General features: G+C 38.6%; 1 long non-coding RNA gene across 1 annotated transcript in view; it reads left to right on the top strand.

Moving 5' to 3' along the window:
- Positions 1 to 9,797, top strand: part of LOC132540493 (uncharacterized) — a 1,042,170-nt gene extending 1,032,373 nt beyond the window's left edge. Inside the window, exon 3 of the long non-coding RNA XR_009551700.1 lies at positions 9,586 to 9,797. This is a non-coding gene — a long non-coding RNA (uncharacterized LOC132540493). The remainder of the gene's footprint in view (positions 1 to 9,585) is intronic.
- Positions 9,798 to 26,567: the final 16,770 nt, after the last annotated feature.

Genomic DNA, 26,567 nt, shown 5'->3' with positions numbered 1-26,567 from the left:
GTAAAGATCCCGGTTCCAGTTCCTGGCTCCCCACCTGCAGGGTCGTCACTTCACAGGCAGTGAAGCAGGTCTTCAGGTGTCTATCTTTCTCTCCCCCTCTCTGTCTTCCCCTCCTCTCTTCATTTCTCTCTGTTCTAGCCAACAAGGACGACAGTGAAAATAGCAACAATAATAACTACAACAATAAAACAACAAGGGCAACAAAAGGGAAAATAAATAGACATATTTTTTTAAAAAAGAATAGTTAGCATCTAATAATGTGATTGCTCTATTTATACTCAGCTAGAAGTGACTTCCTGAGAGAGAACATAAAGCAGGAAAACCCAACAAAAGACCTAAGCCTGGCTAGCAGATAAAGGCAGTTGCTCCCTTGAAATTATGACTTGAGGATCATCACAGACATTTGGCTTCCCTCTCTTTGAATCTTAGAAATGTAGGGTTGAGTTTGAAGATAACTGTATTTGAAAAGTGCTTTCAAACTCACCTCTACATTTATAAGATTCAAAGAGAGGGAGAAGCCAAATTCTATCCTTCACCACTCACAGAAAGTCCTGAAGGTGATTTAAAACATCATTGTGCATGGTAGAAGGCTTCCACCTGCCATATGTAATAAAAAAAAAAAATTTTCATGTGTGATTCATTTGCAACATTTCCTGTATCTGCTTCCATGTATACCTTTCATAGGCTTCCATGCTACGCTCTTCTATCTTCTGAATATAACCCCTTTTGTTTCAATTATATGTTCGAACACATTGTAATCTGTTTCTATATTATTAGTCAGATTTTATGGCCTAGGGATCTCAGTGCTGCCTGATATTTTAAGAACCATATCTCTAGTCAGAACCCTTCATTGGCTTGTCGACATGCCTGAATTTGGAACTACAGAGTGAATTTCCATATTCATATTAAAGACTACCTTATTAGCATATATTTGATTAAGTGAAGTCACATGGAAAGAGACCTAAGCATTTGGGAGATAACAATAACATCTTCCCACATTTTTTTTTCAGCTTTATTGTGATGGATTAGCCACTCAGCTCTCAGTACTTGGCTAAATTTGGATCATGACTGGGGAGAAGTGTAATGGTCATAGCTGAGCATTCTCCCAGAGGCTGAAACAGAGCTGGAAGTGTAATACAGTTGAGTGCAGAGTTCCTGGGGGTCTTCTCTCATTGCCCGAGCACATGAGTATAGTTTGTGTGTATGTGCATGTGTGTAATTAGTGTCCTAATTTAAGTTATGGGAGTAGTAGGCAAACTATATTTCTGAATATAGGTAACGTAATACCACTGCCAACCTGAAACATTCAATGACTAAACCACCATACCATTTCATGCAGGCATCTAGAATTAGTGGCAGCAGGCAGCTAGGCAGTGGAAAAACAGAATAAAACCACTCCTTTGGAACCTATGCCTTTGATAACATAGAATATTTGGAAATGGTCCTCTTCAAGTCTTACAGCCATAAATATGAGGTCAGACTGTATCCATCGGTTGGAAAAGCACCATTTCATGGATTTAAATTTGGGTAATTATTTACTTTTGCAGAATGTAGTCCTACTAGTATTGACTGAATCATGTATAACAATGCTGTCTGAAGCTTCTTCCTTAGGGCAAATCATAGTTTCGAGATGATAAGCATGGAGATGAGCAATTTTCAGGCTGAAACTCAGGAGGGAAGTGAGAGAGAATGAGAAAGTGACCGGTGCACTAGCTATGATCATCATCATCCCTTGGTCAGGCAGCCCCTGCAGGCACAGTGTCCCCCACTCACATTGCCAGAAACAGCTATAGAGCTCTCACCACCGTCAGTTGTGGTGGAGTCAGAAGTGAAGGCACCTGGAAAGAGAGAGGCTAATACTGGGATTCTCAACAGAGGATCATTCTGCCTTCAGCAAATATTTGCACTGTATGAAGGCAAGTTCAATAATCATGATTGGAGGAGGTGTCAGTGACTGAATACAGGTCAGGGATATTAATAGTCTCCCAGAAATAGACAAGCCACTTTCCGCAAAAGAGAATCACTCACCTGCCGATATTCAAGTGCCAGGGCTAAGAAAACTCAGGAAGAGAGTTGTGAAAAAGGTTACTAGAACCTAGAACTGTGACCGTAGTCAAGAGTTAGTAGGGAGGACGTAGCTGAGAAAGTGATATCGTGTCCACCACAGTGATGACAAAAATTATGAGTGGCCATCAGGTAGCCAAGAAGAGATTCTGAAACAATTTTTCCTACTCTAGATTTAATAAATAAGGGATTCAGGCTTCAGTTTTTCTATTTGTTTTTAAGGAATTTTTAAGAACAATATGGGGTGTGGGGAGAGACAGAACCACTTAACCATCCATAGTTTTGGAATATTTTTTTCCTTTTAATTATTAAGCATACCCCTTTCCCATCCCCCCCCCCCATAATCAGTCCCTGGGGACCAGCTTCTAGCAGGCTCCCCTGCTGAGCTTCCTTCTTTACCAAATTCCTATCCCACAAGGGAGTATCATTCATTCTAAGTCTGAAACCCTTCTGAAACCTCTGGCCATTTTTCTTTCTAAGTAGCCAAAGCCCGCACCTCACCCCGCATAGCGAATTAAATAATTAAAAATAAATAAATAAAAAAACCTCTTTCCTTTCACTGCTCTTTTATGACTGTTCTTTTTCTTATCTTTTTCATTTTTCTCTCTTTATTTTTTTTCTCTTTTTCTCATTATTGTCATCCTTTCTTCCTTAATCCTACAGCTTCCAAAGCCACAGGCCCCAGCCCCTACACCACCAAACAGTGTGCTTTTTTGAATTCACTGATACACATTTGGGAATTATTTTGGGGAAGAATTCTGACTCAGTGTGGACTCTCACTGCAAGTGTCTCTGCTCAACTTCCCTTCCTCCTTTAGCCACCCCTAGAATATACAGTGGATAGTAGATTTACATAACTGTCTATTTCAGTTATCCTTGTCTAGTCCTGAGGTGTTTTTTTTTTCTCATTATTAACAATCAGCTGCCTCTGATCACAAGGTTTGAGGTAATCTGGGACAGGGTTTTATTTTTTTACCCTGCCCTATTTTATTATTAATATTATATAAAGGCACATATCTCCCCCCCCCTTTACGTTGATCAGAATTAACTATTAGTGTATCTTTAATTGCTAGGTAGTGGGCATATTATCTATTGTGGGAGGAACTTGTCTCATTACTCCTACCTCCTCTACAGACTCTCCCCTCCCTCCTCCTCCTAGCTAATTAAAAAATTAAATTAAATTAAATTAAACATAAAGTAATAAAAAACCCTTTCCTTTCACTGCTCTTTAATTATAGCTCTTTTTCTTATCTTTTCCCTTTTCTCTCACTTGTCTCTTTTATCTTTTTTCTTTTTCTTTTTCTTTCTTTCTTTCTTTATTTTATCTTGTCATACACTTCTTCCTTCCTTCTTCTTTGCCTTTCTGAATTTGTGAATTATTTTGGGGAAGAAATCTGACTAAGAGTGGACTCTCTATGTGTGTATCTTTACTCTAGTCCCCTTTCCCCTCTTGTTACCCCTAGAATATATAGTGGATTGTAGATTTCCATAACTGTCTATTCTTGCTATCCCTTCTTTCTTTTCTCTTTCTTCTTCACTGGGATTTGGTTACTATTTTTTCATGGACTAGAGACATTGTTTGGCTAACTGATAGTGATTAAACTGCTTCAATACTTGCTTCAGTTGCTATTGTAATTCCTGAGGTTGGTGAGTGCAATTGTCATAAAGGTATTTAGTACAGTGTTGCTTGTACTCAAGACACAACAACTGAGGAACAACAGAGCACAAAAAAATAAATACATAAATCAAAAAAATGGGTAGATCAAAAACAAATAAAACTGCTACTCCAATGAATGAAGACAAGAGCCCAGAAGAAACTACAAATCAGCCAGAAGTAACCATAGATAAGAAAAGTATGCAAGCAATAATAAACTTATTAATCACAGAAATAAAAACAACATTGGAGGAAAGGAATGGCAGTATTAGGGAAACAACAGTTGAAACCCCCAAGGAAAATACTGATTATCTTGAGGCAATTAGAGAACTGAAAGCTGAAATAGCTGTAATGAAGAAAGAAGTTGAGGCAAGGGAAAGCAGACTAACAGAAGCAGAAAACAAAATTAGTCAGACAGAGGATGAGAGAAAACGAAGAAAGAGGTGAAAGAGCTCAAAAAGAGATTGAGATTGAGAGACACTGAAAACAACAGCAGAGACATATGGGATGATATCAAAAGAAGTAACATTCGTATATTTGGCCTGCCAGAGGAAGAAAGAGAGGAAGGAGAAGCAAACATTCTAGAGGAAGTAATAGAAGAAAACTTCCCTGACCTGAATAACAGAAAGGACATCAAGATTCAAGAGGCCCAGAGAGTACCAAACAGAATCAACCCAGACCTGAAGACACCAAGACACATCATAGTCACAATGAGAAGAAGTAAGGATAAAGAAAGGATCCTAAAGGCTGCAAGAGAGAAACAAAAAGTCACATACCAGGGAAAACCCATAAGATTATCTGCAGATTTCTCCACTCCAACTCTAAAAGCCAGAAAGGAGTGGCAAGATATCTATTGAGCCCTGAATGAAAAAGGGTTTCAACCAAGGATATATCCTGCTAGACTTTCATTCAAACTAGATGGAGGGATCAAAACCTTCTTAGAAAAACAGCAGTTAAAGGAGGCAACCATCACCAAGCCGGCCCTGAAAGAGGTTCTAAAAGACCTCTTATAAACAAGAACATCACTATAATACTGGCAATATATCAGAGCAAACAAACAAAAAAAATTTTTTTGAACAATGGCACTACAATACAATAAATCCATAATATCAATAAATGTCAATGGCTTAAACTCATCCATCAAAAGGCACAGGGTGGCGGGATGGATCAGAAAACATAACCCAACCATATGCTGCTTGCAAGAATCCCATCTGTCACAAGAAGATAAACACAGACTTAAAGTGAAAGGATGGAAAACTATCATACAGGCTAACGGACCACAAAAAAGGGCAGGAACATCTCAGACACGATAGATTTTAAATTAAATAAAGTAATAAAAGATAGGCAAGGACATTAAATAATTATTAGAGGATCAATCAGCCAAGAAGACTTAACAATCATTAACATCTATGCACCCAATGAGGGACCATATAAAAATGTCAAGCACTTACTGAAAGAATTTCAAAAATACATCAATAGTAATACAATAATAGTGGGAGATTTCAAAACCCCACTCTCACACTTAGACAGATCAACAAAGCAGAGAACCAACAAAGATACAAGAGAACTGTATAAAGAGATTGACAGACTAGACCTCTTGGACATTTTCAGAGTTCTTCACTCCAAAAAACTGGAATACACCTTCTTTTCAAATCCACATAACACATACTCAAGGATAGACCACATGTTAGGCCACAAAGACAACATCAATACATTCAAGAGCATCGAAATCATCCCAAGTATCTTCTCAGACCACAGTGGAGTAAAACTGACATTTAACAACAAACAGAAAATTATTAAAAGTCACAGAATTTGGAAACTAAACAACATACTCCTTAAGAAGTATGGGTTAGAGATTCACACAAGCAGGAAATTCAAATGTTCCTGGAAACAAATGAAAATGAAGATACAACCTATCAAAATATTTGGGACACAGCTAAAGCAGTACTGAGAGGGAAACTTATAGCCATACAATCACATATTAAACACCAAGAAAAAGCTCAAATGAACAACCTTACTGCACACATCAAGTACTTAGAGGAAGAGGAACAAAGGAACCCTAATACAACCAGAAGGACAAAAATCACTAAAGTTAGAGCAGAAATAAACAACATCGAAAATAAAAGAACCATACATATGATCAAAGAACCAAATGTTGGTTCTTTGAAAGATTAAATAAAATTGACAAACCCCTAGGCAGACTCACCAAACAAAAAAGAGAGAAGACTCAAATTAATAGAACTGTAAACGATGGAGGAGATATCACAACTGACACCACAGAAATCCAGAGAATCCTGTGAAACTTCTATAAAGAACTATACGCCACCAAGCTAGAGAATCTGGAAGAAATGGAACAATTCCTAGAAGCATATGCCCTTCCAAAACTAAAACAAGAAGAACTACAAAATCTAAATGCACCAATCACAGACAAAGAAATTGAAACCGTTATTAAGAATCTCCCCAACAACAAAAGTCCTGGACCAGATGGCTTCACAAACGAATTCTACAAAACTGTCAGGAAACAGTTAGTACCCATACTTCTTAAGCTTTTCCATAAGAATGAAGAAACAGGAATACTCCCTTCCACCTTCTTTGAAGCCAACATCACCCTGATACCAAGAGCTGATAGGGACAGAACAAAAAAGGAAAACTACAGACCAATATCTCTGATGAACATAGATGCCAAAATATTAAACAAGATCTTGGCCAACCGAATACAGCAACATATCAAAAAGATTGTTCATCACGACCAAGTGGGATTCATCCCAGGAATGCAAGGCTGGTTCAGCATCTGTAAGTCAATCAATGTCATTCACCACATCAATAAAAGCAAAGCCAAAAACCACATGATTATCTCAATAGATGCAGAGAAAGCCTTTGACAAAATCCAATACCCGTTCATGCTCAAAACTCTACAAAAAATGGGAATAGAAAGGAAATTCCTCAAGATAGTGGAGTCTATATATAGCAAACCTACAACCAACATCATACTCAAATGGACAGAAGCTGAAAGCATTCCCTCTCAGATTGGGAACTAGACAGGGCTGTCCATTGTGACCGTTACTCTTCAACATAGTATTGGAAGTTCTTGCCATAGCAATCAGGCAAGAGAAAGGAATCAAAGGAATACAGATTGGAAGGGAAGAAGTCAAGCTCTCACTATTTGCAGATGATATGATAGTATACATAGAAAAACCTAAAGAATCCAGCAGAAAACTACTGGAAGTTATTAGACAATATAGCAAGGTATCAGGCTACAAAATCAATGTACAAAAATCAGTGGCTTTTCTTTATGCAAACACTAAATCTGCAGAAGAAGACATCCGGAAATCACTCCCATTTACTGTTTCAGCAAAATCAATCAAATACCTAGGAATAAAGTTGACCAAAGAAGTGAAAGACTTGTATACTGAAAACTATGAGTCGCTACTCAAGGAAATAGAAACTGATACCAAGAAATGGAAAGATATTCCATGCACATGGATTGGAAGAATAAATATCATCAAAATGAATATTCTCCCCAGAACCATATACAAATTTAATGCAATGCCCATTAAAGTATCACCAAGCTTCTTTAAGAGAATAGAACAAACACTACAATCATTTATCTGGAACCTGAAAATACCTAGAAATGCCAAAACCGTCTTGCAGAAAATTAACAGAATTGGAGGCATCACACTCCTAGACCTTAAACTATATTATAAAGCCATCATCATCAAAACAGCATGGTACTGGAACAAAAATAGGCACAGAGACCAGTGGAACAGAATTGAAAGCCCAGAAATAAATCCCCACACCTATGGACATCTAGTCTTTGATAAGGGGGCCCAAAGGATTAAATGGAAAAAGGAGGCTCTCTTCAATAAATGGTGCTGGGAAAACTGGGTTGTAACATGCAGAAGAAAGAAATTGAACCACTTTATCTCACCAAAAACATAATCAACTCCAAATGGATCAAAGTCCTGGATGTCAGAGAAGAAGCAATCAAATACTTAGAGGAAAACATTGGTAAAACAATTTCCCACCTACACCTCAAGGACATCTTTGATGAATTACACCCAATTGCAAGGAAGACTAAAGCAGAAACAAACCAATGGGACTACATCAAATTGAAAAGCTCCTGCACATCCAAAGAAACTATCACACAAACAAAGAGACCCCTCACAGAATGGGAGAAGATCTTCACATGCCATACGTCAGACAAGAAATTAATCACCAAAATATATAAAGAGCTCAGCAAACTTAACACCAAAAAAGCAAATGACCCCATCCAAAAATGGGCTGAGGATATGAACAAAACATTCACTACAGAGGAGATCCAAAAGGCTAACAAACATATGAAAAACTGCTCTAGGTCACTGATTGTCAGAGAAATGCAAATTAAGACAACACTAAGATACCACCTCACTCCTGTTAGAATGGCATTCATCAAAAAGGACAGCAGCAACAAATGCTGGAGAGGTTGTGAGGACAGAGGAACCCTTTTACATTGCTGGTGGGAATGTAAATTGGTACAGCCTCTGTGGAGAGCAGTCTGGAAAACTCTCAGAAGGCGAGACATGGACATTCCATATGACCCAGAAATTCCTCTCCTGGGCTTATACCCCAAGGACTCCATAACACCCAACCAAAAAGAGGTGTGTACTCCTATGTTCATAGCAGCACAATTCATAATAGCTAAAATCTTTAAGCAACCCAGGTGCCCAACAACAGATGAGTGGCTGAGAAAGCTGTGGTATATATACACAACGGAATACTATGCAGCTATCAAGAACAATGAACCCACCTTCTCTGATCCATCTTGGACAGAGCTAGAAGGAATTATGTTAAGTAAGCTAAGTCAGAAAGTTAAAGATGAGTATGGGATGATCCCACTCATTAACAGAAGTTGAGTAAGATTGAAATGCAAACTACAAGCAGGACCTGACCAAATTTTAAGTAGGGCACCAAAGTAAAAACCCTGTGTTGAGGGGTAGACATGCAGATTCCTGGGCCAGTGGGGGGTGGGAGTGGGTGGAAAGGATGGGTCACAGTCTTTTGGTGGTGGTTATGGTGTTTAAGAAAACTCCTAGTAAAATGTTGTCGTATAAATCAGTAGTTACTTAATATGAGAGGGGGGAAATTAATTGTATGTCTTGAAGTTTTTCAAAACACAAACTGAATCTTTTCAATATATAGGCTGTGTATTTGATATGCAGACTCTCTCAAAAGCCTAGACCAAGTAGATCAGAAGAAACCAATAGCACAGCTATATACAAGATACTGGGTACTGTACAGCAAACCATAACAAAAGGACTTTTCAAAGTTAACCCAATTACCAAATAATGTGATGATAACATTAACTATTGATTGTCTTTTTGAACCCTAAGACAGCAGGAACCTCACATCTCTACTATAGAGCCTCTACTTCCCCCAGTCCTGGAACCCTTGGATAGGGCCCACTTTCCTGTATGCCTCTCCCAATCCATATAAAAAATATTGCATCTTCCGATCACATCCTAAGCAACACAACGATTGCCACCTCAACATGCTTCACTTCAGACTGTGTCCAGAGACTTCACGTGTGGAATGACAACCCTTCAACTTCATTACTCAGGTGAGACCTTTCCTTTCATAGTATAGTCTAATTCCATCTCAGGTGGTTCACTTTCTAACAAAGTCCCAAAACCTAGATATACACCAGTTTCTGTGAGAGAGAGCATGTGTTCACACATATCTGTAAACTACTGCAAAATATATACCTGAAAGTACAAGTACACTAGAGTTTGCAGTGAGTACCCCCCTAACACTTCCTCTCCATTATTCCAAGCTTTGGGTCCATGATTGCTCAACAATTTGATTGGCTTCGCATGTTAACTCTCTTTTCAGTCACCAGGTTCCAGATGTCATCAGGATGCCGGCCAGGCTTCCCTAGACTGAAGACCCCTCCAATGTGTCCTGGAGCTCAGCTTCCCCAGAGACCCACCCTACTAGGGAAAGAGAGAGGCTGACTGGGGGTATGGACTGACCAGTCAACCCCCATGTTCAGCGGAGAAGCAATTACAGAAGCCAGACCTTCTACCTTCTGCAACCCACAATGACCCTGGGTCCATGCTCCCAAGAGGGATGGAGAATGGGAAAGCTATCAGGGGAGGGGGTGGGATATAGAGATTGTGTGGTGGTAATTGTGTGGAGTTGTACCCCTCCTACCCTATGGTTTTGTTAATTAATCCTTTCTTAAATAAAAAATTTAAAAAAAACCAATATAGGGTGTGGGGAGAGACAGAACCACTTAACCATCCATAGTTTTGGAATATAACTCAGGGAATCATGCATGCAAGGTATGCTTTCTACTATTAAGCCACTAACCTGATGCAAGGAAGCAAGTTTCTCCCCCCTCTCTATGTCTCTGTCTCTCACTTTCTCTCTTTCCATCTGTTTGAAAAACTGTTTCCAAAGAATGACCCCTGGGAACAATGAAGTGGTAAGATACACAGAGTCTCAGTAATAACTCTGGTGGCAAAACAAACAAATAAACAAAACGAGTCATTAAAAAAAGAGGAAATTTTCCCCTGAAGATTTTGTTTTTCTTATACCACTCTTGCTCCTGCATTCCCCTCTTTTTGTCACAAACTAGGTTGCTATGAGGAAAGGGCACACAGGATACTTTTTCCTAGGACTGTACTTTGACAGAGAATAGAAGGTGTTGAAGGCAGGTAGGACCCAACAGATTAATTGGAAGTATTTCTTCTGTGCTAGGAAGTTCCAGGCAGGGCTTCTGAGAGGAGCACAGGCCCACTTCAACCCTCTACCTCCCCAAGAAATGAATGTGATTCTCATGGGTATAGTATATGCAGAGTTTGGGTGCTCTGAACACTTTTTTTTCTTAAGTCTGTGAACTGTGGAGAAGATGTGTGGTGTCAGAAAGAAGGACAGTGGCTATATGCAGAGGGCAGCATGCACAGATACTACAGAGTTTTGATACTGCTGTTAGCAATTAGGGGCAGGGACAGGAGGGGGAAGGCAAAGAAAAGAGGTTCAGAGAGGCACCTTATTACTAGTGGAGTATACGTAGGACCTGTCCTTCCCCAGGTGTCAGGAAGATTGCTATTCCTGATCACCTCTTGCTACCTGGCATTCTCTTTCTGGGCTCCTCATCATGTGCAGACAAAGAGATTTCTCAGCCAGGCTGATCTATATAAAGAAAAGGAAGAAACACACAAGTAGTGGTTAGTACACTGGTTAAGGAAGAGGATGAGTTTTTCTCAGCACTGCCTGTGCTATAGAACTCAGTCAGGAGTCAGGATGGAAAAGTTTTATTTTGAAGGGCACACAAGCTGAAAGTGTAGTTTGAGTAATTGTTCCAAGTGTGCTGAAATGTCTAATGATGATGGTTCTGCCAGTCTGGACAGGGCCTCTCTGTGTGAGGTATAGAAGTCTGAGGTTCCCAGATCTTACTGGCAAGAAAGCATCAGAGGTCTAAAGACATGGCATCTTCTATTATATCAGTAGCAATGAGTAGTCAACTACGTCTACTAAGTTAAGAAATGCAGAAATCGGGAGTCAGGTGGTAGTGCAGCTGGTTAAGCGCATGTGGCACAAAGCGCAAGGACCTGTGTAAGGATCCCAGTTCCAGACCTTGGCTTTTCACTTGCAGGGGAGTCACTTCACAGGCAGTGAGGCATGTCTGCAGGTGTCTCATCTTTCTTTCCATTTCTCTGTTTTCCCCTCCTCTCTCCATTTCTCTCTGTTCTATCCAACAATGACAACATCAATAACAACAATAATAACTACAACAATAAAACAAGGACAAAAAAAGGGAATAAATAAATAAATATTTAAAAAAGAAGTGCAGAAATCAAATAGCCAATGTACGATAGTCAAGAAAACAGCTGCAAAGTCCCTAAAGACTCCATTAACCTTGCGACAATAAGCTGAAAGGATATGAGTTTCCCATGGTATGGGACAACTGCACTGTCTATGGGCACTAGGTTGATACCAGTTCTTGGATATCACATGTAAAGCTGTGACAAATGTGCATATATCTTTTTAAATTGTTGTGTTTTTATTAGGCGTGGGGTATACTAGGTGAATATTTGTTATATATCTATATCTGCATATATAATTTGATATATCATCTTTATTTTGTATTACATTGTTTCTTACTGGATACTATATCATTATGCTATTAATTTACTTGATCACTAGATTTCATAAGATTAAAAACTTGATCTTATTAATCAGTGTGATTATCTTAGTATACACAATATGCTCAAAAACACTTCTGAATGAATAAGTGGGTTGATGGTGATCACTACAATTTGTGCACAAGGAAGTCATTCATTCAATGGGAATTGACAGTATTGGTTTTTGCTATGCTTACAGAATAATATTCATTAAAAACTAATAACCATAAATAATAAACACCAGCTGTCTATTTGGAAATATCCTTATAATTGCAATCCTTATGTTTCTATTCAAATGTGTTAGGGAGAGGGCATCCAATTAAACTTCAGCATTCTTTATAGATGTTTCCAGGACACCAGGGAATAAAAACTGTAGCATGGTTCTCAATACATAGCAATCACTCTATATACAGCTGCATCGAACTACATGTTGAGAAATTTGTTTTCAGTTTAGTCTGTCATTTGATGATGCTTAGATACATGGCTTCTAGAGCATAAATACATTTCTCAATATTGCTTCAGGATTTGATAGTTATTATCTGTGAACTAGTATTCAGATGCTGTATTTGTTGACCTTTTAACAAATACATTTTGACATGGGTGTGAGTTATTGGGCAGTTACTGATGCTCCTTAAAATGATAGAAAGTATCTCAGTCACTGTTAATCTTCAGTAGGCTTTTGTAATATATGTTCTGAAGTAAAAATATACTAATAGCTTCAGTAGTTTACCAACATTAACTATGGCTTTAATCCATGAACATTCTTTACTGTGACCATTGAAAGAATTACAAAGCATTTCATTGCAAGATCTCAGTTTTTGATGAAATATTCATGAACTTATATCAGGCTAAATGAAGGCTTTTGAATTCTGGATAATGAGGTTTCATAAATACAAAAGAAAAATCCCAAGTATGTTATCCTATGTGTGGAAAAACTAATTAGTTAAAAGTTGAAACAAATTATTTTAAAAATTCTGTTTTACTGTAAACCTATTGCAGACAAATTAAAAAATATATAAAAAAGAAGAAACTAGTATAGTCACAGGCCCTTTGGAATATAACTAAAATATGCCTACTAGCTATCTACAAAATGGAGACCCCTCCAACTCGTCATCTGCACTATTCCAGCCTTTAGGTTCATGATTAGTCAACAATTTGTTTGGCTTTGTATGTTAACTTTCTTTTCAGCCACCAGGTTCCAGATGCTAACATGATGCCAAACAGATTTCCCTGGACAAACAACCCCACAAATGTGTCCTGTAGCTCTGCTTCCCCAGAGCCCTGCCCCACTAGGCAAAGAGAGAGGCAGGCTGGGAGTATGGATCGACCTGTCAACGCTTATGTTCAGCGGGGAAGCAATTACAGAAGCCAGACCTTCCACCTTCTGCATCCCACAGTGACCTTGGTTCCATATTCCCAGAGGGTTAAAGAATAGGAAATTTATCAAGGGAGGGGATGAGATAGGGAGTTCTGGTGGTGGGAATTTTGTGGAGTTGTACCTCTCTTATCCTATGGTTTTGTCAGTATTTCCTTTTTATAAATAAATAAAAAGATAAAATTAGTGAGGTTGATGCCATTGTATGTACAGGAGCATAAACATGACTGAAAGCTTATGCTAATTCTTTTTTTTTTTTAAATTTTTTATTTAAGAAAGGATTAATGAACAAAAACATAAGGTAGGAGGGGTACAACTCCACACAATTCCCACCACCCAATCCCCATAACCCATCCCCTCCCATGATAGCTTTCCCATTCTCTACCCCTCTGGGAGCATGGACCCAGGGTCGTTGAGGGTTGCAGAAGGTAGAAGGTCTGGCTTCTGTAATTGCTTCCCCGCTGAACATGGGCGTTGACTGGTCGGTCCATACTCCCAGTCTGCCTCTCTCTTTCCCTAGTAAGGTGTGTCTCTGGGGAAGCTGAGCTCCAGGACACATTGGTGGGGTCTTCAATCCAGGGAAGCCTAGCCAGCATCCTGGTGGCATCTGGAACCTGGTGATTGAAAAGAGAGTTAACATATGAAGCCAAACAATTTGTTGAGCAATCATGGATCCCAAGCTTGGAATAGTGGAGAGGAAGTGTTAGGGAGGTACTCACTGCAAACTCTAGTGTACTTCTGCTTTCAGGTCTATATTTTGCAGTAGTTTATGGATACGTGTGCACATAAGCTCTCTCTCACAGAAACTGGTGTATATCTAGGTTATGGGACTTTGTTAGAAAGTGAACTACCTGAGATGAAATTAGAGTGTACTATAAAAGGAAAGGTCTCACCCGAGTAATGAAGCTGAAGGGTTGTCATTCCACACGTGAAGTCTCTGAATTCTAAGTAAAATCAGGAAATATCTCAGTGTAGGATGCTGTACAGAGGGACCATGCTCAAGATAATGGCAATGGGAAGTTAGTTTCAGTCAAGTTTATTGAAGCCCTCCATGTCCTCCAAGATGAATATATACGCTTGTAACTCAACTCTAGTAGACTAATCTCCCCGGGCACTTGATAAAAGAGGGTGGAAATAGTCCATGATCTTTCACAGATGTCTGATGTACAATTAGAGATTAATCTAAATGTAAACAGAGAACAGTAATTGGGTTAAATTAGTAACAAGTAATATATCGCATAATGTTTTTCAAATGAACACAATAATTTAAAAGATTCCTATATATAATACATTCAAGTAAATTTACATTTTAGCAACTCTGTTTTCATAAGAGGAACAAAAACAGAGGGAAGATAGTGGCTGTGTTGCTTGTCGCAGAACATTTAGGCAAAACAAGAGCTAAATGAAATAGGTCCTACATATCACTAACCTTTATAGTAGCTACAAGTGAGTCATACATGTTATAGGAATTAAATTCAAGGAAGCTCACAGAGAGCTTTATGTGATTAACTCAAAATAAAGGTAAATCTGGAACCTCTGGCTTTCAAATTTAAATCTAAAATCTAGGTTGTATTATTTTCCATATCTGTGACTTATGAATGACCTTATTAAATTAGTGGTTACCAGAAGGGAAGGGGAAAAAGGAATGTGGAACCAATGTAAAAAGGATTGATTGTCTAGTGAAGGACAGAACTGAACTTTTACCGGTGAACTTAATGTAGAATAAACAGTTGTTATTTTATAATGATGCATAGCTAAAACTTATATCATGTTACTATGCAGTTATTTCAGCAAAATTTTAAAAAGTCTTAATAAAAAACTTCTCAATATTATTAAATGGTATATCATGGAACATAAGCTATGGTTTGTGGTTTTATCATTTACTATTCAAAGTCTGTGCTTTGGCTTTTTCTATGGCTTGAGTGTCTTCATTTAAACTAGGTGAGAGACAGAGACACTGAAGAAAATTTCAAGCAAGGCACTAAATCAATGAATGTGTAATCTTAGGAGATCAGAAATAAAAAGATCAGCTTGCTAGATACATTTACTCAATCTGAATGAGCATACTAAATGTGCATTCAAAGAAAAATGTGTTTTAATTATAGCTTAAATGCATCCTGGATGTTAATATGACAAAAATTGAAGCACTTTCTTTTCCCTCAATTACTACAGGGCTTGTAGTGGGGTATCTAAACAATGACTTCAGCTCACAAAGTTAGATTAACTCTTCAGGAGAAAAGGGATCAAATAAAAAAGTCAATTAGTTTCTTTCTGTAATATAGAACATTAAAGAAATCTGACCTCAGAAATCTCCCCCAGGAAACTTGATCAGGTTTATGCTAAGAAGCACCCTCTTACTACTTCTGCACTCTTAGAGATTATTTGTAAAGGATATTCTTTCTGACTGCTGGCATATAAAGTTATCTGTACCAGTTGCACTGTAAATAGCCTAATGTCATGGATATTTATTTTGTTTCTCTGCTACATTGGAAATGTTGCACAGTTAGAGAAATGATGTTGACTGAACAACTATCATTATGATTCTATTAGAACTGGAGATATTCTACTGGAATATGTCTCATCAATCTTTAATTTCAATGAAAACAGAACAGAGAACGCAGGCTACAGTTTCTTACCCTGACTCTTATTAATTGTCCCCCAATATTACTAGCTTGCTTCCAGAGTCCAGGTACAGGTATACTCCATATTGTTGGGAATTATAAAAGGAAGGTAGGGTAAAATAGAGACAAAACAGAAACATCTTGAATATTGAATATTAAGTAGGGTAAAGAGTAGTTTGGTGGGGGTTGGGCAGTAGCGCAGTGGGTTAAGTGCACACAGCACAAAGCTCAAGGACTGGCATAAGGATCCTGGTTCTACCCCCCAACTCCCCACCTGCAGGGGGATTGCTTCTCTCCCCCTCTCCATCTTCCCCTCTGCTCTCCATTTCTCTGTCCTGTCCAACAGCAATGACATCAGTAATAACAATAATAATAACCACAATAACAATAAAACAACAAGAGCAACATAAGGGGAAAAAATAGTCTCCAGGAGCAGTGGATTCTTGGGGGAAAAAAAAAGTAGTTTGGTCATGATAATGAAAAGCAATATTTTAGGGACATAAATATAAGTCATAAAAATACTAAAAACTCACCAATAATTTGAAATAAATTTAGATTCATGAAAGAGTACTAAAATTGACCTTTGAGTTCAATGTTATAAACACATAAGTAGAAGACTGTGCCATAGATTAAGGGAATTCTATTTTCAACAAATCCCTTACAAATATTTTTAATATGGCAAGTAAAACTCAATTTATAAAATTTCCTATATAAGCATCTAAAGTTCTATATCCCCTAGAGTGCTTTTGAGATTAATTGCATGTGTTTGAATGCATATCAACATAATATTTTAGTAGACTTTATGGTGAACATAGCATTAATTGCTATGTCTTTTTTTATTATTAGCCATTCCTAAGATACCTTGAACTACTGATCTTGATTGCATAAAACTATTTTGCAATGCTATAATGTATTCACAATACAAGTGGGTTTTCTGTGGTCTCTGGCAACAGCTTGGGGAGATTCTGCCAAAAGTAATTTCCCCCTTCCTTTCTTGTGATAAAACTCATCAAGATACATTGCTTTCCCTGGGCTGAAGTTCAAAATCCATTTTAAGCTCTGGATCATCTGATAAAAGTTAATACTTCATCTGAAAGTTCAGCAGTGTTTATTTCTAAAGAGAATGAAAAAATAGTCAGAAAGTGAAACAGCCCTATTCTCAATTAGACAAGGAAAGTATTAAAAAAAAGTAAAATAAAATACACAACACTGTTCAAACTATTCTTTCAAATTTTTATGTGTAGGTCTCAGATTTTAAATGTTTTATGAGTTAATAAGTTTTTTATTTATAATTATTTTTTAAAGATTTTATTTATTTATTTATTTATTAATATGGGGGATCAGAGCATTTACTCTGATACACATGATGCCAGGGATAGAACTCAGGGCCTCATGCTTGAGAATATACCTCCTGGACCATTATTTTTAATATTTATTCTTACTTATGTTTGAGTGAGAGGAGGAGGAGGAGGAAGGAGAGGGCAAGGGAGGAGAGATTGAAAAATAGAGCACCAGAGCATCACTCTGGCATATGTGGTGCCAGGGAATGAATTTACCACATGCTTGAGAGCCCAGTGGCTTATCCACTGTGCCATCCTCTGCGCCACAATGAGATTGCAGCTCTCTTCATTAAAAAGCCCCCTCCCCTTGCCCCTGCTTGAAGAATCAGGAACATCTTCAGTCACTGGTCTACAGCCAGATGTACTGGGGGTTTCTGGTTCCTTGGTATTTGTGACAAACAGAAGAAGACAACCCAGTTCATCCTCCCTTCTCTCCCTTCCTTCCCTCCTTCCTTCCTCCCTCCTTTCCTTCCTCCCTCCCTCCCTTCCTTCCTTCCCTCCTTCCTTCCTCCATCCCTCCCTTCCATCATTCCTTCCTTCCTTCCTTCCTTCCTTCCTTCCTTCCTTCCTTCCTTCCTTCCTTCCTTCCTTCCTTTCTTCCTCCCTTCCTTTCATCCTTTCATCAGAGCACTGCTCAGCTGTGGCTTCTGGTGGTGTGGGAGATTCAACCTGGGTCCTTTGGAGCCTCAGGCATGAAATTTTGTAGAGCCATTATGCTATCTCTCCAGCTCTATTATTTAGTTTAGAGTGAAATACAGAGAGAGTGAGAAAGGGAGAGGAGACAGACAGACAGATAGGAGATGCATCAGTACATCACTCTACCTTCCATCGAGTTCCCCCGGGCTACTCAGCTGCTCTTTAAGGCTCAGCTCAGCTCAGCTCAGCTCAGCTGTCCTCTCCTGCAGGAAGCCCTTCCTGACTGCCAGTCCAGGTCAGGTACCTCTTCAGCAGGGAGGCCAGCCTAGACAACCCAAATGCCTTGAGGGCTCTTAGGTGGATGGAGGCATCCTTCATTCTTTCCTTCTTGACCTATATGGTTATTGGATATTTGCAGTGCTAGCTAGCTAGGCCAACTCTCTACCACTTAGGGAATGACTCCTTTTGGCCTCTGGCCACAGGTTTTTCTTCTTCAAATTCCACTGATGGGTGTCTTAGGCCCAGGCCCTAGTCTAGCTGGCTTCTGGCCACAGGTTTTACTGCTAATTCCAATGGAGGGTGGTAAAGCCAGTGGCCCCCGGGGGGCAGGGGGCCTAGATCCCACGAGGGGCCCCCTGGTCCTGCTCATTTTTTATGTTTATTTATTATTGGATAGACAAAAATAGAAATTGAGAGGGAAGGAGGAGACAGAGAGAGAGAGGGAGAGAGACGGAGAGACACCTGTAGCCCTGCTTCACTGCTCACAGACCTTTCCCCCTGCAGGTGGGGACCCAGGGGCTTGAGCCTGGGTCCTTGCACACTGCAGTGTGAGCCTCAGATTTAAAATTTTTATTTCAAATATATAATGCAAAGCTTTCAGTATGTTAGGCTGATTTGGGGGTTTTGATAATTGCCACTGAGTTATTAAAAATGCATCTTGACTACATCTAAAGCTTAGATCTTCAATTTTAATTCTGACTGAGAAATTATCTTGTGTAAATTTAGAGATCAGCAATGACATAACTGTAGTGTGTGAAATTTTTGTCAGATAATGCATTTATTAAATTCTAAGAGTTATGATGCTTACATTTATGGTTAAAAAGAAATCAAAATAAATATAACTCAGGAATACTCAACTAAATAGTTAATTCACTCCCCAGATAATATTATTTTTTTTTGTTCACCTCCTAGCTCAGAGGAATTTATTGCATCATTAACAGTCAAGCATTTTTTAACAAAGCATTAATATTTTTATTATTGATTTAATAATGATCAACAAGATTGTGGTATAAGAGGGGTACAATTCTGTACAACTCCCACCACCAGAGTTCTGTATCCCATTCCCACCATTTGAGGTTTTCTTATTCTTTATCCCTCTGGTAGCATGGACCAGAGATCTTTATGGGGTACAGAAGGTGGGAGGTCTGACTTCTGTAACTGCTTCTCCTCTGGACATAGGTGTTGACAGGTTTATCCATATTTCCAGCCTGTTTCTATCTTTCCCTAGTAGAGTAGGGATCTGGGGAGGTGGGTTGCCAGGACACATTGGTGAGGTTGTCTAGGGAAATCAGGTTGGTGTCATGGTAGCATTTACAACTTGGTGGCTGAAAAACATTGATATAAATTAGAAAAATTTGTTTAATAATAATCAGGAATCTAAAATTAAGAATAGAGCAGATGATATCTGAGGTTTTTCATGTTGGAAATAGCTAGGAAGTTTATTTTAGGTATATTCCAACTTCTATCTTTAGCATGTAATTTGTGTTTGACTTTCTCTGGCATATCCTTTCATCCTTCCCAAGTTTATCTCAAAATCTGTGTCCCAGGGCATGCAACCAAAGACTGTATAATGACAGGGCTAAACTTTAGGATCTAGTTCACTCTTTAGTTGACTGTCAGTGGACTGAACCCTGTACCGGGTGATAGGAAGTACTCCAGTAGGACCTAGGTACCACTTACTATGGTGGACATGGAACAGTTTTCCTTACAATTCACATGTGGAAGCCATCACTCCCTAAACCTCACTCAATACATTGTAGCACTTGGGAAAAGTTTGTTTAGAGGGTTATTAATTGCCAGTGTGATCAATAGGGCAAGACTCAACTTGACTGTAATATCACTGGAGTTGTTATAACAGAGACACATTCCCCAAATGAGGAAATGTTATAAAGATATAGAGGACAAAGTCATTTGTGACTGAAAGAGAGGACTTGAGGACTTAGAAGACAGCAGTCTTGAATATATTTAGTTTTTCTTTTTTTTTACTTCTGGCATCCTAAACTGTAAGGAAAAATAGATTTTTTTGTTCTTTTTGTTACCCAGTCTATGGCATTTTATTGTGGGATTCCTAGCAAACAAATATACAAAGTAACTACTGTAACGTTCAACAGTGGTGAAATGGGCTAACCCTTGGTAGACAGAGATACAAAAGTATTTGCCATACCTCAATTGATAAGATTGTCATAGGAATTAGCAATTAACAGTACAATAAAATGAATTAATTTTAGCTGGATATAAATGAGATATTGGTGCATATCTGTGAAAGAAGGAAAGTGATTACTAGTGGTATAATGTAAATAGTGAAAGTCAGGTGATTTGCTGACAGGACATACAGGAACCATTATCTCTTGTAGCTCAAGGATAAAAACAAAACAAGAAACTTATGGTAAGTCTTTTTTAAAATATTTATTTATTCCCTTTTGTTGCCCTTGTTTTATTGTAGTTATTATTGATGTTGTTGTTCTTGGATAGGATAGAGAGAAATGTAGAGAGGAAGGGAAGACGGGAGAGAAAGATGGAAACCTGCAGACCTGCTTCACCACTTGCAAAGTGACCCCTGCAGGTGGAGAGTTGGGGGCTCGAACAGATATCCTTCCTCTGGTCCTTGCGCTTTGTGCCATGTGCGCTTAACCCGCTGCTCTACCGCACAACTCCCAGATGGTAAGTCTTAAAGAATAGATTGCAAGGAAATCAACATTTAGAGAAGATTCAATTCTTTACCATGACTAGTTTTCTTCTTCAAAGATGAGGTCCTTTAAAGCCTGGGAAGAAAATGAGCAAGGCATATGGGTTGAATGCACTAGAAAAGCTGACCCTCGAGAGTGTTCCAAATCGTCTCAATAAATGCTCTTTGTTAAAATTAGAGTCTTTCCTCTTGCTCTGGCTCACAAGACACCACAGGCCCTTATCTATAACTCTGGCTATTGAACATATACTTAAGGTCAGTCACAACATTAACTGGTCCTGAACAATGAGAAAGAGTGGCAGGACTCACTATACATGTAGAAGGGAGACTACAAATGAAACTGTGCCCTATATACTATAGATAAGGGCGTGTCAGACATAAATTTGGCTAAGAGAAAGTTTATGGATAGCAGTGATTTTTCTCATGACACAGGAGCTTACTCCCTGGCGATGCTAACATATCATCAATATGATTTTTGGAAGCAACAATGACCCAGACAAAGTGAAATATAAAACCCTAAAATTTCTGCAGAATATAGTGGGCAGCAGTCAAAAAGAAAACAAGATGAAATAAAACAGACATGATAGAGAGAATAACCTACTCAGCTATGTTTCCCAGGGACACTCAGTTTTCCCCAAATGAGGAAAACACTGGAGAAAGAACAAATAAACTCACTGAGAACCTCAGTGAGGATCATATATATATATATATACTATAAGACTGAGAGTAGACAGTGTGAGATGTCCCTCAAGAATATTATAGAGTAGATTTTCTGGTTCTAACAGTGATAACAAGGTTGGTCCTGCAATAGTGGCAGGTGGGGGTGCCTAGTTGCCGTTAGGTTGGTGAGCACAGTTACTGTTATGGGTTGTAAGGGCAGAGTATCAGCAAAGAGAGTTCTCACATATCAGTGAGATGAAATACAGAACAAAGTCAAACTTTGGTCAAGACAGATGATCAGACCCAAAACATTCTGATGACAGTCAAATAAATAAATAAATAAATATTCAGGTACAGTTCCTGGATCTGACAGTTCTGCCTATTATAGAACTCATTGATTTAAGAAGCACTGAGTTCTGAGAGTTAAAATTCCACGACAGAAAGTACATTTATTATCAGAAAGTAGATCTGATAATAATTTTCCTGGTTCTACCCCAGAGGAACCTAAGGGGAATTTATACTAAAATTAAAAGTGACGTAGCTTTTCTAATTTAGAAGCTGAGAATTTCTTTTTTAAAAAAATATTTATTTATTCCATTTTGGTGCCCTTGTTATTTTATTGTTGTAGCTATTATTGTAGTTGTTGTTGATGTCATCATTGTTGGATAGGGCAGAAAAAAATGGAGAGAGGAGGGGAAGACAGAGAGGGGGAGAGAAAGGTAGACACCTGCAGACCTGCTTCACCACCTGTGAAGCGACTCCCCTGCAGGTGGTGAGCCGGGGGCTTGAACTGGTATCCTTAAGCTGGTCCTTGCACTTGGTACCATGTGCGCTTAGCCTGGTGCACTACCGCCCAACTCCCAGAAGCTGAGAATTTCTAAACCAAGGGAGTAAATTGATGCTATTTCTCAGAGATCAGAAACATCATTATGTGCCCCTTGTTAAAGTAGGCTTTATGTGACTCAGGTTATTCACAGAGCTTGAATCACATTTTTTGTGTGCACTGGATCTACTAGTCACTTCTCTAGTTAACAGGCATATTGTATTAGTAATTTCCCTGTGGCGTATCTGTGGTTATACTTAAAGTCAGGTAGAGTTCTCTAAAGCTACCTCAGACATTGTACTATGTCAGGAAGTAATTTTTAATTGAACCTTAGGAGAAATGGTTGATATTAGAGCTACATCTTTTTTATTATAGATTTAATAATGATTAACAAGAACATAGGATAAGAGGGACACAATTCTCACCACCAGAGTTCGGTTTCCTATCCCTTCCATTGGAAGCTTTCCTTTTCTTTATCCTTCTGGGACTGTGGACTAGGGTCAATATGGGGTGCAGAAGGTGGGAGGTCTGACTTCTGTATTTGCTTCTCCACTGGACATGGGTATTGGCAGGTTGATCCATACTCAGCCAGCTTCTATTTTTTATTTTTTAATTTATTTATTAAAATTCTTTAATTTCTTTCTTTATTATTTATTTATACTAATTGTTTACAGTCAATAGTAAAATACAATCATTTGGACATGTGTAACATTTTTCACTTTTCCATATTTCCATTCAGCTCCCACTAGGTCCTCCTCTGCCATCATGTTCTAGGACCTGAACCCTCCCCCACCTCAGAGTCAACCCCCACCCCAGAGTCTTTTACTTTGGTGCAATACACCAACTCTACTCCAAGTTCTGTTTTGTGTTTTCCCTTCTGTCATTATTTTTCAACTTCTATGAGTGAGATCATTGCATATTCTTCCTTCTCTTTCTGGCTGATCTCACTTAGTGTGATTCATTCAATGCTCCATCCAAGATGAGGTGAAGAAGGTGAATTCACCATTTTTGATATCTGAGTAGTATTTCATTGTGTACATTTTCAACAACTTACTCAGCCACTCATCTGTTGTCGAACACCTGTGTTGCTTCCAGGTTTTGGTGATTATGAATTGTGCTGCTATGAACATAGTTACATATACATCTTTCTGGATGGTTGTGTTTGGTTCTTTGGAATAATCCCCAGGAGAGGAATTGCAAGGTCATAGGGTGGGTCTACTTCTCACCTTCTGAGGGTTCTTCAGACTAGAGCTACATTCAGAGGAATAGAGAATGTGTGTCCGATGGCTGTCATTTTATTACTATTCAGTCAACTGCCACTACCCCCTTCTCAGCTTTACAAGAAGAACTAATTGGATTTTGTAGATGATGGTAGACTTCCCAAAGCCCCCTGGTTGTACACAAATCTCAAGAAGATCAGACATATGTCCATCCCCAAAAGTTTCACTTGGGGCACACTTAATGCCCCCAGGAAAGATGTGACAAGATCTGTGAAGTGTTACTGAGTAGAATAAAGCACCAGAATCTTGGGGTTTGGGTTTTTATTGAGAGTCAAGCACACTGGTCCATAGCAGACATGGCTTAGCACAGTTATCCAAGCTCAAGATTGCCACAAATCACAGTTAGCCTAAATCACCTTGACAACAGGGACAGCAAGGTTTAAGACCTTTGGAATTCAAAAACACTGTGATGACATGAAATACTGCAGAATTTAGTTTCCAAGAGCCAATCAAGTACTATTTCTCAAAGCAGGACTTCTTAGAGAATGTGCTTTTTCCACACATCTTCTACTACAAACAAAACAAAACAAGCAAACGAAAACAAAGGGGATGAAGACTTGGATCATTTCTTCCACTTAAACTTGTGGGCCAGCAGAGATGGCAGCCAATAGTAAGGTATAGCAAGATGCTCAGTGGAGGGTTAAGAGGAAGGTTATCTGATAGCACACAAATATAACTGTAGTATCAAAAATGAAATTTCATCCTAGTCATTTTCCTTTTGGATTTTTTTCCAGAAAAAATAAACCTACCTAAACTAATCAAAAAGTTTTCTCCAAACATATTGAAAGTGCCCTTATATTTAATTATTGTGTGTGTGTGTGTGTGTGTGTGTATGCACATACACACTAGGTATTGAGAATGTACCATTTTATTTCTCTGTCAACATTTTCAAATAGATAAGTAGATAAGATGATAGAGATAGATATAGACAGATGATGATGAATAGATAGATGATAGATAGATAGATAGATGATACCACAGTACTAAAGCTTGCCCTGTGCTGTAGCACTTCTGTATGGTATGCTAGGGCTCAAACCTGTGCATGGCAATGTAGGTGCACAACCAGGTAAGCCTTTGATTCAAGGAAAGAAAGAAGTTGACTGTGGGGGACCTTGATCTGTAGATTTTTCAGAGGACAACTGAGCTTATCCCAGAGATATCAGGAATGCTCAATTTTAGTAGGTTGTATTTGGTCTTTTAAGAATTTCTGTTTGTGAAGGGAGCTACTCATGTCCTGTTAAATATTTGTAGGAGCAACCTGAGTTAATTGACTCCTTGATTTAAAGAACAGGGTCCTGCCTTCTTGCCTACATTTGGTGCAACTTAGAAAGGTCTTTTTCAGAGCTTTTCATGAAATCAACTGAACTGAAATGAAATCAGTTCACTGCAGCTCAACTACTCTCTTATTCAATTCTGCTTCTCTCAGTTCCTCCCCAGGATTTTATTGCTTATGTTATGTAGTTTTCTTGTTTTAAGAGAGAGAAAATTACAATAAAACTGTGTACCTTTTCTTTTTCCTCCTCCTCTCCCACCTCCTCCTCTTTCTCACTCCCCTCTCCCCCCTCCTTCTCCTTTTTATGTATTCTCCACAGATCTTCCAGATCTGGCTTACTATAGTGATGGGAATTGAATGGGGGACTTTGAAGCCTCAGGCATGATCATCATTTGCATAACCCTTATTCTATTTCCCTAGTTTCTGCATATATTTTCATCTGTTTTACTGTGAATATAGCTTCCATGCCTATAGTCTGATAATTAGGGACAATATACATTTTATATCAGGATCTTGAATAAATAGGATCGTAGCCAGACTTCACATATTTAGGTTGGGTATTTGTGGGGGAAAGGAAGAGAACAGATTCAGTGAAAGAAGTGTGTGCAGAGCTTTGATCTGATATTTAAAAGCAATCTGAGACCAAGAAAAAAATAGAGAGGGTTTCATGATTTTATCTCTCTGTTACTAGAGATATTATAAAATATTTGAAAGTATGTTTATTCCTCTAAAGTGTTTTATAGGCCTCCAAAGGATTATTATATTGATCATTATCAACAGCAAGTATCTAAACTGCCAGGCATAAAACTCACAAAGCAGAAACACTGACATAGGAAATTATGAATGTTTATGTTTCACATCATTAAGCCGAGGAAAACTGAAGTGAAATCTGTTTCATGCTAGTGTATTCATTCTCTTCACTAGATTTGCTTTCCTAAACATCTTAACATTCAGGAAGGAAAGCTAATGTGATGAAATAATTGTTGTGGATCTCCTCAGAAGCTCTCTAGGCTCTTCCCAGCCAGCCCAGAGAATATTGAGTCCTTGAGTTCTAGAAAAATCATCCACTTTTGTGCCAATTTACACTTTCTTAACCACAGCAAGAAAAAGTTGATAATTTTCAAAGTCACAATTCCAGCAGCTACAACAAAAAACATGTATTAACCCCAGCCCCTTCTCCCCAGAGAATGCTTAGCTCTGGCTTATAGTGGTGGTGGATTAAACCTGGGTCTTTGGAGCCTCAGTCATGCATAGATATTACATTATCTCCCCTGCCCACATATATACTATTACTGTGCAATTATATGTATTTACATGACCAGACAGCCAATCAAAACATATATATGTGTGTACTTGTGAACTGGGACTCGCCCGCCAATCAGAGCAATTTCTCTACTTTTTTGTTTGTTTATTTTTTACATTAGAGGTTTACTAATAGCTGACAGCTGCATTTTATCATATCTATAGGTCCAGATGGTGGTACTAAACACACATCTAACCATATTTTACCTAGATGTGACCTGGGCAGCTACTATCCCTGCCTGAGCATATGTGGATCCTGCAATTTTTTTTAATAATAGTGCCAGAGATTTATTATTTTTAAGGAATTTATTTATTCATGATAGAGACAGGAGGAGAGAAAGAACCAGACATAACTCTGGTGCATGTGCTGCCGGGGATCGAACTCAGGACCTCATGGTTGAGAAGCTAAT

This window comes from Erinaceus europaeus, chromosome 1 (genome assembly GCF_950295315.1).
Source record: "Erinaceus europaeus chromosome 1, mEriEur2.1, whole genome shotgun sequence".
Lineage (NCBI taxonomy): Eukaryota > Metazoa > Chordata > Mammalia > Eulipotyphla > Erinaceidae > Erinaceus > Erinaceus europaeus.
This window is presented reverse-complemented; position numbering and strand designations above follow the sequence as displayed.